Source organism: Amphiura filiformis, chromosome 2 (assembly GCF_039555335.1).
Source record: "Amphiura filiformis chromosome 2, Afil_fr2py, whole genome shotgun sequence".
NCBI lineage: Eukaryota > Metazoa > Echinodermata > Ophiuroidea > Amphilepidida > Amphiuridae > Amphiura > Amphiura filiformis.
Window position 1 is genome coordinate 5,712,801 of NC_092629.1, and position 13,828 is coordinate 5,726,628.

The window sequence follows — 13,828 nt, forward strand, 5'->3', positions numbered from 1 at the left end:
CCGGTGCATCGTAATCATGGCGCAGTGTGCCAGTCCATTCAGTCAAATGTTGTCATCAACCTATTTGATCGCAGTGCATTGTTATGTGTGTGAGACGAACTGTCGCGGTTGATTGCAATCAAACAAACGATGTTTTATGTATTACTTTGTTCCGTGATGAAAATCGTGATGTTTTTTAATCACTCTCGAAAAATGTATTTCTTTTGTAGGCTTATTACTTTGTTTTGTGACGAAAATCGTGATGTTTTATTTCATCACGCTCTAAACAAACGATTTCTTATGTATTACTTTGTTCGTGATGAAAATCGTGATGTTTTATTTCATCACTCACGAAAAATTGATTTCTTATGTATTACTTTGTTTCGCGATGAAAACCGTGATGTTTTATTACATCATCACGCTCTAAAACAAACGGTTTCTTATGTATTATATTTGTTTTATGATGAAATTCGTGATGTTTTATTTTATCACGCTCTAAACAATAATTATAGTTACATGCATTTTAAGAAAAAAATCTTATTAAAACAGTATGTTGTTTAGAAAAAATGTAGAAAGTGATGTAGCTTGTACCGTTTTCGTGTGGTATTCTTCAGAAGTGAGCGGTCCGTTTACCAAAATTTTCGGTCAAATCTCCATTCAATTAACACGGGAGCCTTGCTAGCTATGCCTTGCCCTCACTCACTATTTAACCAAATTTCTGAACATCTAACCTAGCTGTAATTTTAGGCCATGTTAGAGAAATATATTTGCTAGAAGTTTTTGAGAGTACTTTTAATATTAGCCGGTTAATTTTTACACATTGACGTTAACTAGGCAAATGCCTATACTTCTAACATGGCACGATTTGTACAGGTCACAGCTCAATGGTGAGAGCACTGTGTATTGTGTATAGGAAAACGGACAGTAACTGCAGTATGACAACATCGGCAAGTTATGATAATACCTCGATCAGGCGTCTGTTGAAACACTTGTTCACTCATTTGTAACTTCGCGTTTAGATAGCTGCAACAGCTTGTTATATGGTCTTCCTCAATTCGAACTTGATAGGTTACAGAGAATCCAAAACGCCGCAGCTCGGCTAGTCACCTGTGTTAGGGGTCGCGTCCACATGAGTCCTATTCGTTGCCAACTCCATTGGTTGCCGGTACGCAAACGGATAAGGCCAAATTGCCAAACAAAATAAAAAAATCACCATGAAATTGGGTGAAGTAGCCATTTCTCGTCTGATATGTGAGATATTTATTGAAATGTAGAATGTAACACGTTTTCAATTTAAAATGCCTGTCATTATTCAAAATGGCCGCCATATCGACTAATTTTACCATGAAATATACATTAAAATCAGATATCAGGAATGTGCACAAGTTTGCTTACTTGCTTGCTTAAGATGAGTGGTGTCCTCGAACTACAACAGCACGCCAAACCCTTCTGTCCTGCATGGCCGTTCCCAAATCCATATCATCCAGTACAGTGTCCTGTTTCAATACATCCACGTATGTTAGAGGGGGTCTACCATGTTTTCTGTTTCCATGTTTTGGTGTCCAATGGATCAGCTTGGCTACAGGCTCATTTTTGCTTCTGTATGCATGCCCAGCGAAACGTGTCCTCCTCTCTCTGATCTTCTGTGAAAGTTTCGGTAGGTCCCCATACAGCTCTTTGTTTGTGATGTGCTGCTTCCAATTGATGTTGTAAACTGCTCTAAGCATTCTTGCGTATCAACCATCAAGTTCTTTACATAGTCTAGGAGACATGGTCCATGCTTCACATCCATAGGTTAGTACAGATTCGACGGTAGCAGAAAATAAACGAGGCTTGAATTTCCTTGGGAGAGTTGACCTCCAGATTTTGTTGAGGCTGTTACATGCTCTCCATGCAGCTGCTTTGCGTGTTTTTACGTCTTTTTCCGTGCTAGCCATCCATGCACCCAGATACTTGAAGTCGCTAACCTCTTCTAGTTTGGTGCCATTGTTTGTCTGAATAGATATCTCTTGACTATGGTTGAAAGACATGAACTTTGTTTTTTGAAGCATTCATTTTGAGGCCAACTTTTCCAACAGATGATTCAACCCTTTGCAGTAGCTCTTGTGCTTGGTGGATTTCCTCTGAAAGTAGGACTATGTCGTCTGCAAAGTCTAAATCTGTTAGCACTTCAGGTCCTATTCGTCTGCTTCTTCTCTTTTCCAACTGGAATCCAAGCTGCTCTTCTCTGCCTTAGACTGCCTCCCTCAATGCGTAGTCCAAAACCACCACAAAGAGGTATGGGGCACGGGTGTCTCCTTGTAGTACACCAGCAAGTATATCAATCAGATCAGTTTCTCCATCTGGAGAAACTACTTTTGCCTTGGTATCTTCATACATTCTTGCTATACCTTCCACAAGTTGATTAGGGATTCCATAGGCTTTGAGAATTTGCAGCATCTTTCCTCTATGAATGGTATCAAAGGCTTTCCTGAAGTCTATGAAACTTATTATTGCAGGCAGGTAGCGTGTTAATTTGTATGCCACAACATATGCAGCCCATGCATAAACCACATGCACATACACAACCCCTACACCCACCATACACATACCCCATATCACACATCCATATCAAAATGCTAATCCATTACTTATCACTATAAAATGAATTGACTTCAGTTAATATTCTAAAAGAATCAATGAACCTTAAACAGCAACAAATAGCATATCATTTAATTAAGTCATGTCAACAATAATTTTTAAGGCCCTTATGGGTATCCATGAAAATTTGGAGAACTGTCGGTGGCGCTATTTATGTGGTACAGGCTGTATTTACAACATCCTCAAGCACATGGTATTGGCAAAGGCACTAGTAGTAGAATCTGATATAACATCACCAGCAACAGCAGACTCCTTCCTCAAAGCATCGCATATGGCAAGACCTAGACATGCTCACCAGGTCACAGCTTGTAGTTTGTATATACTAATGCAGAGATCATATGAAAAGTATACAACAAGCTTATCACCGGATGAAGTACCAGAATAATTTGATACATGGCGTAGCAGACGTATGCAAGAAAGCCCACAATTCCATTACTGGTGGATCACATTGGAATTTGAGTTAGTTATCTTCAGCTTTGTGAGGTCACATCGGGACGCCAACTTCCAGCTCTACATTGAAGCTCTAGATCGGCTAATGCCTTGGTTTTTCGCCCTTGACCACCCGTATGAGCAAAATAACAGTATTGTAAAGGGTGACGGTGGAGCTATTGGACTCACAAAAAACACATCACAGCTAATGCGGTGGATGGTTGCATGACCAGAACTTGCCCGAGTCATTGGTGAGTTCAAGATCAAGGGACCTGATGTCAAACACCATGAGCAAGTGAAGTCAGTGCAGGTCACATTTGCCAAACAAGTGAAGTCTCTCTGCCATACCATAGAAGAGATGGGTACCCCTTTGATAAGGCATTCCAATGATCTGTTGGTTCTTGACACCAGGGATATTGTTGGAGAGGAAGTAGTCTCCACAGTTCGCAATATCCAAAAGCTAGGAGAGGAACAGTATACCTGCTTTGTAGAAGAGCGCCTTAACAAGAGAACAAAGTCTCTGTTTTACACATTGAAACGTAACAAGTTGCCACTGTTCAGCTGCCCTGCACCTGTAGTGAAGTCGAATTAGAAGCTGCAGATAGCGTCCCTGAAGAAGACATGCACCCTGTTCTCCAGGTTGTGTCTTGTCAAGCTCGTGATGGAAACATTGAGTAGTTTTCTGTCATGAGAATCAGAGTTATCATCCGTCATTATATCACTCATACATAAATTCTAGACAGTTCATTGGTTGATTACCATTTATCATTGTTTACCATCAGCCTCTCCATGTGATAGTTTTTACCATCATAGTGCTGCGCCGTAGTGCGCCTGCGCCAAGCCGTGCGCTGACTCTCTTTCCTAGACAGTTAATATTTGTATACTATCACGTTTAGGAGAGCTTCGCCCGGTACAAAGGCAGATCTTGTTGAATGTTTCAAGGATACATATGCCACCCCACCACAAGATGTCCCAGAGGTTGATGCTATTCTCCTTGATGGTGCTGCTGTTATTAACATACTGAAGCCTGCTGCCGCCAAAACTTTCAGCGAGTACTCAGAGCTCATATTCTTGCCCTATATTCGGTCCCAGCTCATGAAAGCCAGTAGAGTCGATATTATCTGGGACGAATACATTCCAGATAGTCTTAAAGCAGCAACACGAAAGAAGCGTGGAAAGGGAACAAGGAGACGTGTACAGCTAAACACCAAGATATCCGGTAACTGGCAGGCTTTCCTAAGAATCGATGAGAATAAGGTGGAACTCTCTGCTTTTCTGGCACAACAGTCACATTTCACACAGAAGGGAAGGTCATCTCTACATTTGGCAAATCGGTTTTGCTGAATTCCCAAGCAGAGAATATCAGTCGCCTATCACCGTGTACACATGAAGAAGCTGATACTAGTAGGCTGCTATTACATGCAGTGGATGCTGCTGCTTCTGGATACCAGCGAGTCAGGGTTCGTACCGTAGACACAGATACCATAGCCGAGACATTGGGACCAGAGAAAGCTATATGTCTCTGCTGATGTTCCATGCCTTTACTGGGTGTGATCAGACATCATATTTTCTAAACAGAGGAAAGAAAACAGCATGGGAAGCAAGCAAAGTCTTCACAGATGCAGTATAAACATTTGCAGCACTTAGTAGAGTGCCTCCTACAGAGCAGATTCAGCAGATGTTGAAGCAGTATATGGCAACAATTGAACGATTCGTTGATGTCATGTAAAACAGAACAAGCTGCTGTGATAGTGTTGACAATTGTCGTAGAGAACTTTTCACCGAGAAGGGAAGGTCAATGGAATTAATTCCACCAACCTCAGCAGCACTCTTTCCAGCATGCCAAAAGAGCATCATATCAGGCTGCATATGTCTGGGGACAAGCGTTACTGCGAGCTCCAGAATTGCCAGACCCGGCTGATTGGGGATGGACAAAGAAGAATTCATCTGTGTGGCAAACTTTGTGGATAACGCTGCCCGAAGCTTGCAGATCTTGCCAAGAACTTCTCAGGTGTGGTTGCAAAATAAACAGAGAGTGCCTTGGTTCGCTGCAAATGTGTAAAAGCTGGACTAGCATGTACAACATACTGCGCATGCCAAGGGGACTGCGAGCGCCAATAAATTGATGATCAGGCAACTGTCTGGATTCTGGAACTTATGTTCATTTGGAAGGAATTTGTGATGTCTCATGCCAAAAGGAGGGACTTTGCTGATGATTTTAATTTTGATTATCATCATTTTATATGTTAGTGCAATTTATAAGCTTTAAAATGACATCTTATTTATTGAAATTGGTCAAGGCAATCAGGTTTTATAACAGAAAATCTGTTGGAAATTCTTATATTTGTTTTACTTTTTTGCTGCTTATTTAGTTTCTTGAAAAGTGTTCTGCCACAAAGTCCCCCTTTCGACGTGCAACATCAACTCTATAACATGGACAATAAACAAAGAATCACCAATGAACAATTTAAAAGTAATGATGCATATACTTGCAGAATTAAGCGCAATTTAAGATTGTAAACGTAAAATTAAGTATTGTTTCTCTGAAATGGCGGCCATTTTGAATTTAGCGGCCATTTTGGATTCTTTTTGAGTTGAATAATTAATAACCAACCAGACATGGGCTATTTACCCGTTTTCAGCTACATACATATGCAGAAAAATACCACTACAGGTTGTTAACATGAACTTATGTTGTATTTCTATGGTTGTAGCGGCCATTTTGAATTTTGGCGGCCATCTTGGATTCTAAGCCGAAATAATTTTGGCCCTCTATCAAGATATGTTTAGTATATGATCCCCGATATCTGTTCCAATTTTTACACTTTTCACAACAATTTAACAATTTTTTTGTATTGGGCACCATTCTGCAGCACTACGAGTGAGTACAGCTAGCCTATACTACGCTGCGCTATAGTTCGGCAAATATAAAATCAGAAGTTTGGTCAGTTTTCGAGTTCAAGATGCACGTTTCTTTCTCAATACTCAAGCTAACGACTATCATATCCTTTCAACACATATATTCAATTGCAAGGAAATAAATATGGCTTCTTTAGAACAAAACAAATATGGGAGATATTCATCATTTTCTATCCCGGTATCAAAAGATTTATCGCCTGAATATCAAATTGTACATAGCACATTCACGTGTATCGATTCTGTGTCTCTGCTGTACAATGTAATTATTAACCAGGCGATGTCGGTGTGTACCATGCATTAAACACATGTTATATACATAAATTAGCCGTGGAACAGTATAGTAACTAATAATAATTATGAAAATGTAGATCTTGGCAATAGGCAAAAATACATTATAATTATATGTGACCTGTCACGGCGAATGAGCCGTAAATTCCTCCCCCGGTCAAAATTGTTTTATTTTGTGTTAAAGGAAGTGTCCGGTAATCACAACATTAAGCCTTATATATTAGAAAAATAATTATCAAGCACGAATCACATGGTTTTATTTCAAACAAACTCATATTAACCATAAAAACAAATAAAACAGCCATCTCTCAACACGCGATATTCAAAATTCTCGCGCCGAAATTGTCTAGAGCAGTGACGTCCCAATAGTTCAATGAAGCCTGTCGACAAATGAGCACAAATAACCATGACGTCACTGCTCTAGAACATTTCGGCGCGGGAATTTTGAATATCGCGTGTTGAGAGACGGCTGTTTCTATTAGTTTTTATGGTTAATATGAGTTTGATTGAAATAAAACCATGTGATTCGTGCTTGATAATTATTTTTCTAACATATAAGACCTAATGTTGTGATTGCCGGACACTTCCTTTAAGAAAATATACATCATAAACTTTAAAATGGTATATTATTTAACTTCAAACGATATCCAGTAACGGGGTTATGGTTTGTTGAACTTTGCTCCTTCAACAAAATGGTAGCTTTTTTCGTTTCTACGTGTGTCTCTTTTTCCACATTGCTGGCAATAAATATCAAACAGTCATAATTGGTGGTCATATCAAATCATCCCCAAGTCAACGAGGTTCAAGAAAGTTCTCGCATTGTTAATTGTTGGTTATACATACCTATACAAAATACAATGCCTGGTAACCCACCACTTGAACAGGATTTAGCTAAAGCAAACAAAGACCAGAGCTATTAAAAATTCTATTGCCATCTAAGGTAGAAGCTCATTATCCTCTTCAATAATAGGATTATTGATTGGTGTTTGACTATCAAAATGAGATGGATGTCGCGCCAGCTAGAGATGCCGATGAATACGACCTGCATACGCATTTTACACTCAGAATTAAAAACCCAGAATACAATTTAGGGAATTTACGGCTCATTCGAGCTGTACGGTCACATATAAAAACGATGCAGCGCCCTCAACATCAAAGCATCCTATCCATTCAAGCACGGACTATACTATAGAGAGCGCTAGATCGAGATATGTCATCCAAGCATAGCCCTGTATATTTATAGTCCATATTTCCTGTGATCTTGCGGGGCACCATATCCAGTTCATAATTGAACTATAAATCAAAGATGTCAGGGTTTACTGCTATGGTCGTGGACATGGTTTTTGGTTGTATTTTCCAAAGTAAATTGTCAATTATAATCCAATGCCATAAATGCCATAATGGGTGACCACACCCTTTGTTACATAAACTAAGTCCATTATGCACAGTTTACACAAGAACTCTATTGCTGGAAATTTATTTCCAGCAAGGGAAAGTCCTCGTGTATATTGGTAATTTTGCCAGGCAATACCCCTGGACCTCTGATCTTTCATAGTTTCCTCAAAATAGAACCGGGCTATTTTGTCAAGACAGTACTACACTCTCCAGAGAGTTTTTCTGGAATGTTGATGACTTTTGCACACTTTTGTTATATATTTACCTGGTTATGGTTTTATAGGTCACATAGGGGGCCCCAGATATAGTTGATTCAGATCATATTGCTGGAAACAAATGTCCCCATGTAAATTGCATCGCCAGGGCAAGTCATCCATCAAAATCAAATTTATGGTTATTATGTAGGCAAGGGTAAAGTCCTCATGTAAATAGGCTTTTATGAATTGGAAGGAAGTTCAGTGAGAAGAAAATCAATAATTAATATCACTGGTTCAATAGTCAGCACAAAAAGTATCACAGCTGTTGTAAATACGCCTATATCTTCAGAATTAATTTTTGGTTTCACAATATTTCAACATAGAAAGAAGGATGATTTATTTACGCGCATTTTGATACCCCATTTGTCAATGGTTGTTAAATATTCACAACACAGTAGTGCTTTTAAAGAAAAATACCCAAATTCAAAAGTGGTAGTTTCAAGCGATCAATGGTTATTACTCAATCATTGTGGCATGTAAAACCCTCCACAATCTACGCACTGACTTCAAATCAATACAAATAGCTGCAACTTTTAAATTCGGGTATTTTTCTTTCAAAACACTGCTGTATCTATTATAATAATACGCATCGTCTATCTGCGTGTGTGTCCGTCCGCCTATTTTCTCGGAGACTGTGGGTCACACGTTCCTCAAAATTGGTGGGTGGGTGCATCTTGACCCGAGACAGAACAAGTTTGTATTAGTTAGTGGGTCAATGTCACCCGAGGTCATCCAGGGGTCATCTGAGGTCAAATTAGTAAAACACTGTCATATGGCATGACACTTTGTTGGTGGGTGCGACTTAACCCGAGACGGAACAAGTTTGTCTTGGTTAGTTGGTCAAGGTCATTTGATGTCATCCAGAGGTCATCTGTCATATGGGCATTAAACTTGGTGGGTGGGTGCATCTTGACCCAAGACAGAACAAGTGTGTATTGGTTAGTGGGTCAAGGTCACCGAGGTCATTCAGGATCATCTGAGGTCATATTAGCAAAAGCTTTTTCTCAGAGACTAGCAGTGTCCAGGCGTGTCCAGGATATTTTCCTGCGTGGGGCTCAGCTCCTCTTTCAGATTTACGCGGGGGGCCTGAGGGCTAAAATCGCCAACAAACGGCTGATATATGATTATTAACAAAGTACGGGGGCTTTAACACCCAAAGCCCCCTCTGGACACGCCACTGAACTTGGTGGGTACAGTCACCATCTGCCAGGTAATCGCGACAGCCGAGAATCAAATATGGGTGACCGCCTAGTTGTTAATATTGAACAAAAATGGGACAAATTGGGTATCGAAATTCGCGTAAATAAATCATCCTTCTTTTTATGTTGAAATATTGTCAAAATAATTATTAGTTCTGAAGCCATAAGCGTATATATAGCCCAGGGGGGGGCACTTCAATTTGAAATGGATATAGGTGTAGGGCTGGCGCTTTCGCACTAAGGGGCATTCGGTGAGAGCAACATGTAAAAAATATGGGGTCATTGGGTGAGAGCATGATTTTTGGGCATTCGGTGAGAGCAAAATGTAAAAAATATGGGGTCATTGGGTGAGAACATGACCTTTTTTTTAAATGGAATCTTTGGGTGAGAACCAAAACAGCGCCACAAAAACCTCGAAAATCGAATTTCTAGTTCTAAATGGCTTCAAATTTCTTAAATTTTTTCAGAATAAGTAACAAAATCAGTGATAAATGAAAGTTGTTGTTCAAATTGGAAACAATAGGGGGTCTTCGGGTGACAGAGCGCGGAGCGAGCATGTGTTCGTAAAAAATATCGGGTCTTTGGGTGACAGCGATGCTGAAAAGGGGGTCTTAACAGCCCTACATACGCGTCTACCTCCAAAGTTGGAGTGCCCCCGGGATATATAGCAGCTGCGTTACTTTTTGTAAAGACTTTAGTTCAAAAACAACAGCAGATATTCAAATGAAATCAGGCGGCGGTTGACATGATCGAGCTGGCAACTTGTGAAACCGCCCGGCTGTATGGCATTTTCCAATATAGTCGGTTAGTTTTTTGGGGTTCATTATCGAACCCCAACGGTTTTAGCTTGTATTTATATTATTTATCAACATATGCCTATTTGTTTGTGATATTTCAAGCGTTTTAAAATTTCAAAATAATCCCATTCAATTACACGGTTGACGATGAAAATTTACTGAATTTAGAGAATGTAATGCGGCCACCACCTGAATGAAATATCACAAAATACATAAAAATGATGACGAAATCCATAAAACAAAGTAGCTCAAAATGATCCTGGCAAAACAAGGTTTTGAAGCAATATGATCACATTTCATATCAAGAAGTATAATTATTCTTTGTCGTCTAGTTCAACTTTATGCATAATAATTATTACAGTGATCAAATAATTGCATCGCCAAACACTCCTTGCCATTCAAAATAAAAACGAACTTCATAAGGAAATAGCCCTATAGTTAATATGAAGTATATTATGTATCATTGTCGATTTCTATGTTGGCGTCGTAATGTCTGATAGAAAATATCAAAATAAAGACAGAATTTAATTTTAGAGTTTTAAAAGAAGATTGAACAATGTGCCAAGTTTAAGTTCGTCACCCACGCATCAGGTACACAATATATTGAAGTAGATCGACCATTTAGTTTAGCATTTTGACATCGCGTGTCAAATGCCATTATGCCTCAATAATTGCAAATTCCAGCAAAATCTGTAATATGTATGAATGAAATAAATTCATGGTCTGCTTGCTTCAAATTAACCACTTATTCGCTCGTGAAATTATATTCATATCAAAAGTACCATTAATTATTGCTTTCTTGTTGTTGCAAAAACATGTATCATACCAGCAATCTGATACATCGATGTGTGCCCACTGCTAAGCATGAAAAAGAAAACAACAAAACAAAAACGATAAGAAACCTACAACTTAAGACACCAAGGTGTTTGGCTTTGTTGACATAGGACAGCTTCTTAGAAGCAATCATTAAGTTAGCATGAATGTGTAAGTCTTAATATTTCCCGTGCCTCGCACTTCGATGGATTTATCCGGTCAATATTCGTGTTTTCATGAAAAGTGAGGTCATCCACATACTTCCAGTATTGAGGATGGGAACGGAAAAGAGGTGTGAGGTCAGGAAACATAAAAGCGACTAGGCTGTTATAAAAATGACCTACAAGGTCATGTTTATTTTCTCAAAACCTAATGGTCTCTGACCAAAACATATCAAGTCAGCTTGTAGTGTGCAAGTAGAGCTAGATCATCGAACTTCAGGGTCCAGTACTGATCTATGCTAATTTTACTATCTCTTGGAGCAGTATATCTTTTCACATAAAATCTCATACTGTCTGTTTGCAGAGCAAAGCAATCACCTCTTGTTGTACACAAGTTTTGACATCACATGATGATGACATTTTAATTTCATGGATTGATAGTTGTGAAGAATATGACTTTGTGAATATTGTATACTTGGTTGCTTTTGTTGTTTTGTCGGCTTGTAATCAGTCATTTTCTACATCAGGTAAACATGGTAAACAAAAAGTAACCAACCCCCCTTAAATAATGACCATTATTCAAAAAGGGGCTATTGTATTACAAATCTGTAAAAGGCGTTGGAAGCAGAATTTATTTCTGCGCATTTTGACACCTCATTTGATACGATAGCCTAGAAAACAATAAATCACCGGTCAATTTAATGTAGGGAGGTCCAGATTTGAAAGTTGCACTTACATACAAATTTTACAATACAAAAACACTCGGATATCATTACACAGATGTCCTTCCATTACACTGAATGCAAAATCAATAGAATTTACTGCAACTTTTAAATCTTGGGCTACATTGATTTAAATGTACGCTGTGACGTCAATATTTAGTCAATTCCTACAAATGAGGGGTCAAAATGTGCAGAAATTAATTCTGCTTCCAACGCATTTTAAAGATTTGTAATACAATCACCCGTTTTTATTTAAGGGGGTTTGGTTACTTTTCTTGATATGTTTATATAAAGAGTAAGGCAATCACTTCTTTCTTGTTGTGGACATGTTTATACATCAAATGATGAATGACTTTAATTATGTGAATATGAACCAGGCTCAAAAAGGCTGAAAATTGAAAATGGTATATTTTGTTGCTTATTACAGTGTTTGTTTAGACAAGAAACCAAGAACATTTGGATGAGTAATAATTGGTTGATATCGTTGATATGAAAGAACGCGCAGTTTGGTCGGGAAAATGGGAGTTAAAATTTTAGCTCCCCGCATCTGCAAATGCAGGTATATATTCTTTAAAGATATATGGCCACAGCCTTGTCATATTTATATCTATATATCTAATATGTTTTCCAATGAGCATTTATTTGATGATTTACATTCATATATATGCACATATGTTTATGTTAGCAATATGTAAGCTTTTGGTAGGAATACAATTGTCATGAAAATGCAGTCTATGCATCAATCGAGAGTAGGCCTACATTATTTCATCGTTTTCACCGGTAATTTCTGTTTTTGTTTGTTTTGTTTTTAAATTTATAGTTTATGTCGCAATAGAACAAACAACAAAGTAGTCTGCTCTGTTCTTAATAAATATCATAAAAATCACATCACATTAATAATAAAAAAAACCAATTCATAACCTTCCACGATTCTAATCCAGTCATATAATTCATGACAATTTCACCACATTGTTTAGATGCATTCCTCATCGTTCAAGTGTGAAATTCTAGACCAGGTCACTGCCAACTACAATAAGATGTTCCAATTGAAATCCATACACCCCCTATGGAAGTCACGACAGTATTCCACACAAGGAGAGTGAATTTCAAATCAGGTTGCCTGAATGTTGACTCCATTTGAAATCTACACCCGTCGTGTAGATATCAAGACCGTGTCTTCTATAGGGGTGTATGGATTTCAACTGGAATAGCTTATTTTATAGGTGAAAGATACATAATAATAGTGGAATTTGGCAAACATTCAACAGGAACCAAAATTAACAAAGTAAACAAAGTTAAACTTGCTTGTTCGTTGCAGCTGAAATGCGATCTTTATCACGATTTACCATAGAGCCACATGCCCGGCAATATATTTGGCATTAAATTATTGGTGAGATGAGTCTCCAAATTATTATTCATGAGATTGATTCATTGAGTTTGTTTTTACATTTCACCACATGATTCTTTTTATTGCTACGTTCAAATTGACAAAATACGTAAATATTGTTGAAAGCAATAACATGCACTTTGTCATGGTTTACAAAAATGTAGTATTGATCTGTAATATTTCTTGACCATTCTTGTAGTTTATTGTCAGTTAATAACTATATTAATTCGTGAACTCAGTTTTTGACTTATTATTGTATTTTTTAAACACCACACCATTGTTTGTTTGCTTGTCTTTTTTTCACTATCATTGTGTATTATTTTGAATAGTTTTCGTCTATTTGGCTTTTTTGTAAGGTTCACCGCTTTGTATTTTACTATCTGAGCTTTAAAACGAAAAATTTCGGTGAAAACATACAGGAAAAACATGATAAATTATACAGATATCAGTCAAATTATTTCCCTAAAATATTTCCCTTTCTTTCATCTCCTGTTTACTGTCTACCAAATTTGCAATTACCAGTAAATGTTACCCATTTGATTTAAATGAGTGAACCTTTTTAGATTAGAATCTTATTTCAAAACCTTAATCGTCGTTATATTTTAAGATTTATATTTTTGTTACATTTTCTGCAGATCACGTAGACATAGTATTAAACTATTCAAAATCATAACAATTCATGAATTGTTCCAATAAGATAGATTGTGAAAATACTCAGTGCGTGAATGTATTGTTTGTTGCTACATTTTGGAATGTCAGGCATCGTCTGCATTTACCTTTTCGATACCTAGGCCTCATTTAATATTATTTACAGAAATTGAATTTCTATATAATTATCAATA